Here is a 6,868-nt window from a genome sequence, read left to right as displayed (position 1 = left end):
TGTTCATTTCTTCATATCTTTAATATAAAATTTACCATTTAAGATGATTTCATTGTTTAGTTGGAAAGCTTTACTCTACCAATTAGTATAAGATTTAAAAAAAAATCCTTTGTTTCTTCTTCATAGAAATGGTAGACTTTTTAAAATAAAAAGTGCATTTTTCTTCATAACATTAGTATCTGTCACTATAAATAACTTGAAAAAATCTTCCAAAGTGTCAACACCTGAAGTCAATTGTGTGTTTCCTTTCAGGTATTACATCATTTATTGATTACACATGATAATGGATGATACACAAGCTTCATTCCCATCTGTAATTTTATCTGGTACCATTATTCAATTTAGATGTATTGCATAGGATGTGCCAACAATCATTTTAATAACCAACAATTCCATGATTTTGCTTTGGTAATCCCTTTTAATGGTGAACTTCAGGTCACAACAGTAACTATCAGTTCAACCACACCAAGGTTTCTAAAGACAATGGTTTCTCCACCCAAGCAGGTTGTATATGAATTCCAAACAGAACCTGGCATGACCCTGAAGGAACTCTAACTTCACACTGTTGGAGAAATTTACCAAGATAGTTTCAGAGTAGACCAACTTTACACAGCACATTAAAAAAAAAAAAAAAAAAAAGACATTTATTCAGCATCCCAATCAGGCTATTATATTTAGCAATCAACAGCATGGGTGAAAAAAAAATCTACATTAAAACCCTTTGTTGGAATGGTTTACACTTTCCACAGAACAGAAACTAAAATAACCTGTTATACAATTAGTCACAAATGCAGTCCTCGAGTTTTTTGCCCGTATACATGAGTATTTGTCTAAAACATGTCTGCTTTGTAGCAGCTGGGCTGCTTGGCCAGCTGTGCTTGGCTGAGTTCATAAATCTGTTGTAACCTGTAGCTTCCCTGTCACTTCTGTGGCTCTCCTCTCCTGCTAAGGTTTGTTTCCTAATTAAAACCTTCTGCCACTGCCATAGCTACTGCTGGTACTGGAACCACCATAGCCACCTTGGTTTTGTGGTTTGGCAAAGTACTGGCCTCCACCACCATAGGGGACAGAGCTTCTGCCTCCAAAGTTTCCTCCCTTCAGGGGTCCAAAATTTGGAGACTGATTGTTGTAATTGTCAAAATCACTGTAGCTTCCACCACCTTCAAAATTGCTTCCATCATTACTAAATCCTTTGTAGTCATCCCCACTGCCACCATATTCACCACCACCATGGCTGCCACCAAAGTCACCACGACCATGGAAGTTTCCTCCGTGACCAAAGTTGTCATTCCCGCTGAAACCACCTCCAAGACCACCACCAAAGTTTCCAGAATCACTCTTGCTTTGACAGGGTTTTCCTAGCTTCACAGTTGTGGCCATTCACAGTATGCTATTTCTGAATGACAATCTTATCCACAGAGTCATGGTTGTCAAAGGTTACAAAGGCAAAGCCCCCTTCTTTGCCAATGCCTCTGTCAGTCATGATTTCAATCACTTCAATTTTTCCATACTGTTCAAAATGATCTCTTAGGTGATGTTCTTCAGTATCTTCTTTAATGCCACCAACAAATATATTGTTCACAGTTAAGTGGGCACCTGGTCTTTGAAAATCTTCTCTTGAGACAACTCTCTTTGGTTCTACAACTCTTTTTTTTTTTTTTTGAGATGGAGTCTCGCTCTGTCCCCCAGGCTGGAGTGCAGTGGTGCAATCTTAGCTCACTGCAAACTCCGCCTCCCGGGTTCACGCCATTCTCCTGCCTCAGCCTCCCGAGTAGCTGCGAGTACAGGTGCCTGCCACCACGCCCAGCTAATTTTTTGTATTTTTCATAGAGACCGGGTTTCACCGTGTTAGCCAGGGTGGTCTCCATCTCCTGACCTCGTGGTCCGCCTGCCTCGGCCTCCCAAAGTGCTGGGATTACAGGCCTGAGGTTCTACCACTCTTCCATCTACCTTGTGTGGGCTTGCATTCATGGCTGCATCCACCTCCACAGTGGCATACATGACAAACTCACAGGTGCTGTAGCGCTTGGTGTTTGGATCTCTCATTACCACCCAGTCGGTGAGCGTTCCCCATTGCTCAAAACGGCTCCTCAGGCTCTCATTGGTTGTTTCAAAGCTCAACCCTCCAATGAAGATCTTCCTCAGTTGTTTGAGCTCTTTAGGAGACTCTGACTTAGACATAAAGGCAGGGAAAAGAGAGACTTTGAGGATGCTTCCTTTGTGGCGTCCACGGGCACATAGCTAGGTGGTGGCGTCCACGGGCAGATAGGTTTCTTTAGTTTAGTTTTTTGGTGAATAGTTTTCTCAACATTTTATTATAAACATTATCAAATATATTGAATAATTGAAATAATCAGAAACAACAAATTTGCATATATCCACCATCTTTTTTTTTTTTTTTTTTTTTGAGACAGAGTTTCCATCTGTTGCCCAGGCTGGAGAGCAATGGTGAGATCTCAGCTCACTGTAAACCTCTGTCTCTTGGGTTCAACCGATTCTCATGCTTCAGCCTCCCAGGTAACTGAGATTATATGCACTGTGCACCACCACATCCGGCTAATTTTTGTATTTTTAGTAGAGATGGAGTTTCACCATGTTGGCCAGGCTGATCTTGAACTCCTGTCCTCATGTGATCTGCCCACCTTGGCCTCTCAAAGTGCTGGGATTACTGGCGTGAGCCACCATACCCAGCCACCACCATCTAGATTCTACAATCAGCAATTAATTTGCTTTATTATACATTTATTCAGCCACCTGTTTTTTGATCCCTCTGTCCATCCATTAATCCATCTTTTTTTTTTGAAGCATTTCAAGGCAAGTTGTAGGCATCAACATACTTCATTCAATACGTCAGCATGCATATCATTTTTTAGAGTTTAATGTCATGTATATGAGTTTTTCTTGGTAAGATTTTATATATAGTAAATGCCTTTATTTATTTATTTATTTATTTATTTATTTATTTATTTATTATTGGAGACAGATCTCTGTCACCAGGCTGGAGCTATCATGGCTCAATGAAGCCTCAACTTCCCAGGCTGAAGTAATCTTCCCACCTCAGCCTCCCAAGTAGCTGTGTCTATAGATGCAGGCCACTAGGCCTAGCTAATTCTTAAAAAATTTTTTGTAGAGACAGGGTTTCACAATTTTGCCCAGGCTGGTCTCAAACTCCTGGCCTCAAGTTATCCTCCCACCTTAGCCTCCCAAGTAGCTTAGATTACTGGCATGAGCCACCTTGCCCAGCCTCGAGGCACAATCTTAAGTATAGCATTCAGTGAATTTTGACAAATGCATAAACTTATATAATCCAAACTCCTGTCAAGATACAGAATATTTATATTTTCCCAGAAAGTTCACTCACATTGCTTCCCAGAAAGTCTCCACCTATCCATCCCTCTAAAGGCAACCACTACTCTCATGGCTTAGTATAGTAAGAGTTTCAGTGTTCCATCACCTCACTGACTTTGGTGTGCCAATCTTTTTATTTTAGACATTCTGATATATTTATAGTAATATATCTTTAATGATTTTGAGCATTTATTTGTGTGTTCATAGCATTCTCATATCTTTATGAAATATTGGTTTAAATCTTTTACCCATTTTAAAGTGGGTTGTCTTTTTTTCTTTTCTCTATTTTTGAGTTGGGAGATTATTTTGTCACCCAGGCTGGTGTGCAGTGGCACCGTCATAGCTCACTGCAGCTCAAACTCCTGGGCTCACACTATCATCCCGCCCCAGCCTCCCAGGTCCTGAGATTACAGGTATGAGCTACTGCACCCTGATGTCTCTTTATTATTGAGTTGTATTTTTATTTTGGATAATAGTCCTTTCTCAAATATATATATATTTGCACCTTTTTCCCAGCCTGTGGCTTACCCATTCACTTTCTTAGCACTGTCTTTTGGTACAGAATATTGGCTTATCCAGTTATGCAAATCTTTCAAGTATTGACACATTTCATTACACAAAATTAAAACAACATTCATTAATAGCACCACCAATCTCATCAGAAAAGTCTTTATCTATTGAAAGGTTGTCAAGCTTGTGCTGGCAGACATGTGTCCCAAAATTCTGGTCAGGTGCTATGGCTTATGCCTGTAATCCCAGCACTTTAGGAGGCCAAGGCAGGAGGGTTGCTTGAGCCAGAGAGGTCGGGGCTGCAGTGAGCCATGATCACACCCCTGTACTCTAGCCTAGGTGACAGAGTGAGACCCCGTCTCTAAATAAACAAATAAATGAAATGAAAAACCTGTGCTTTGATAAAATGAAAATTCTAATTTTTGCTTGAAAACTTGAATTTTATATTTATCACATAAGTTTTCCTGTTGAAATAAACCAGTTTTTTTCCTTTTAAATAAAATGTTTGTCAATATCCTATTCCGAATAACCATAGTTTAACAGTCATTCTTTCAAGTAAAAAATGGTGCTCGATGAAAAACTCAGCTAATTCACCTCACAACTCAATCACACAAGTGTTCTTCCTCAAGAAAACCATCATATGTCTGTATACAGCAGAAGTGCTTTATATGTACTTCTGATTTCATCATATAGAATATTAAAAAATTTATAGTTAATAAACTCAATTTTTTAAAAAGAGGGTAAAAGTCCTTAACAGACACCTCACCAAAGAAGATATACAAGTGGCAAATAAAGATATGAAAAATGCTCAACATCATGTCATTAGAGAATTGTAATTTGAAACAACGAGGTATCACTACATATCTATTAGAATGGCCAAAATCCAAAACGCTGACAACACGAAATGCTACCAAAAATTTGGAGAAACAGGAACTCTCATTTGTTGCTGGTGGAAATGCAAAATGGTACAACGACTTTGGAAGACAGTTGGACAGTTGGGCGGTTTCTTACTGAACTATTAAACATAGTAGTTTTAGTAAAACTAAACATACTCTTACCATATGATCCAGTTATTCAGCTTCTTGGTATTTACTCAAATGGATTGAAAACATATCCGCACAAAAACCTGCACATGAATGTTCATAGAAGCTTTATTCATATTTGCCAAAACTTAGAAGCTGTAAAGAAGTCTTTCAGTAGGAGAAAGGATAAATAAACTGTGACACATCCAGACAAAGGAGTATCGTTCAGAGATAAAAAAAAAAAAAACAAATGAGGCCGGGCGCGGTGGCTCAAGCCTGTAATCCCAGCACTTTGGGAGGCCGAGACGGGCGGATCATGAGGTCAGGAGATCGAGACCATCCTGGCTAATACGGTGAAACCCCGTCTCTACTAAAAAATACAAAAAACTAGCCGGGCGACGAGGTGGGCGCCTGTAGTCCCAGCTACTCGGGAGGCTGAGACAGGAGAATGGCGTGAACCCGGGAGGCGGAGCTTGCAGTGAGCTGAGATCCGGCCACTGCACTCCAGCCTGGGCGGCAGAGCAAGACTCCGTCTCAAAAAAAAAAAAAAAAAAAAAAAAAAAAAAAAAAAAAAAACAAATGAGCTATCCAACCATGAAGAAACGTGGAGGAAACGTAAGTGCATCTTACTGAGTGAAAGAACCCAATCTGAAATGGCTACATAATATATGATTCCAACATATGATACTCTGGAAAGAGCAAAACTATGGATTTAGTAAAAAGATCAATGGTTGCCAGGGGTTTGGTGGGAGAAGGGAAGGGATGAATAGGTGTAGCACGGGATTCTTTTGTTTGTTTGTTTTTTGAGACAGAGTTTCACACTGTCACCCAGGCAAGAGTGCAGTGGCGCGATCTCAGCTCACTGCAAGCTCTGACCCCTGAGTTCACGCCATTCTCCTGCCTCAGCCTCTCGAGTAGCTGGGACTACAGGCACCTGCCCCCATGCCCGGCTAATTTTTTTTTTGTATTTTTTTGGTAGAGATGGGGTTTCACCGTGTTAGCCAGGATGGTCTTGATCTCCTGACCTCGTGATCCCCCCGCCTCGGCCTCCCAAAGTTCTGGGATTACAGGCGTGAGCCACTGCGCCCGGCTGAAGCATGGGATTTTTAGGCAGTGAAACTATTCTGTATTGTCCTATAATTGTGGAAACATGACAGTACACAAAACCCATGGAATTGTACAACACTAAGAGTGAACCTTAATGTCAACTATAGACTTTAGTTAATTTTAATGTATCAATATTGGCTCATGATTGCAACAAATATACCACACGAATGTAAAATACTAATAATAGGGGAAACTGTCAGTGGGGGATGAAGAGGGTATGTGGAACTCCGAAAGATCTTCAGAATTTTTGGAAAACCTAAAATTGCTCCAAGAAATTAAGTCTGTTAATGAAAAACAGATGTACACTCAGGGGCCAAGAGTTAATTAAATTAATAATTTTTATTGATTCATCCAGAATATTAAGTAAAACTGGTTTCTTCTTCTTCTTCTTCTTCTTCTGATATATATACATTGTAGAATGATTAAATCAAACTGATTGACATATCTAAACCTCATATGTTTTTTGTGAGATAATTTAAAATCTACATTCTTAGCAGTTTTCAAATATATATTCAAATATACAATATCATTTTTTTCACATAGTATATTTTACTTTTAGAAAAGCATTTTGTTCCTTTTATAGTTTTATTTATTTAATGAGTATCCTATCTATCCATTCGTTAAAAGCATATTTTTCCCTCACATTTTTGAGCATAATATAATGGCTGCTTTAAAATCCTAGTCTTTATTCTTACAGCTAGATCATTTTGGGGTCAGGCTCCATTGATTTTTTCTTTGTATTATATCTTTGTGTGACTAGTAATTATGAATTTGTCTTGGACAGTCACACTCCCCCACGCCTTAGCTGAAGTGGCACATCATCCTCTGGGGAATTGGTGCCCTGGCCAATCTGAGCAACTGTGCATCCCAGAGATGAGATG

General features: G+C 39.5%; 1 pseudogene; it reads right to left on the bottom strand.

Moving 5' to 3' along the window:
- Positions 1 to 963: 963 nt before the first annotated feature.
- LOC108514942 (heterogeneous nuclear ribonucleoprotein A1-like) lies at positions 964 to 2,181 on the bottom strand (annotated as a pseudogene).
- Between the last annotated feature and the right edge of the window lie 4,687 nt (positions 2,182 to 6,868).

Source organism: Rhinopithecus bieti, unplaced genomic scaffold (assembly GCF_001698545.2).
Source record: "Rhinopithecus bieti isolate Rb0 unplaced genomic scaffold, ASM169854v2 scaffold_32740, whole genome shotgun sequence".
Classification (NCBI taxonomy): domain Eukaryota; kingdom Metazoa; phylum Chordata; class Mammalia; order Primates; family Cercopithecidae; genus Rhinopithecus; species Rhinopithecus bieti.
This window is presented reverse-complemented; position numbering and strand designations above follow the sequence as displayed.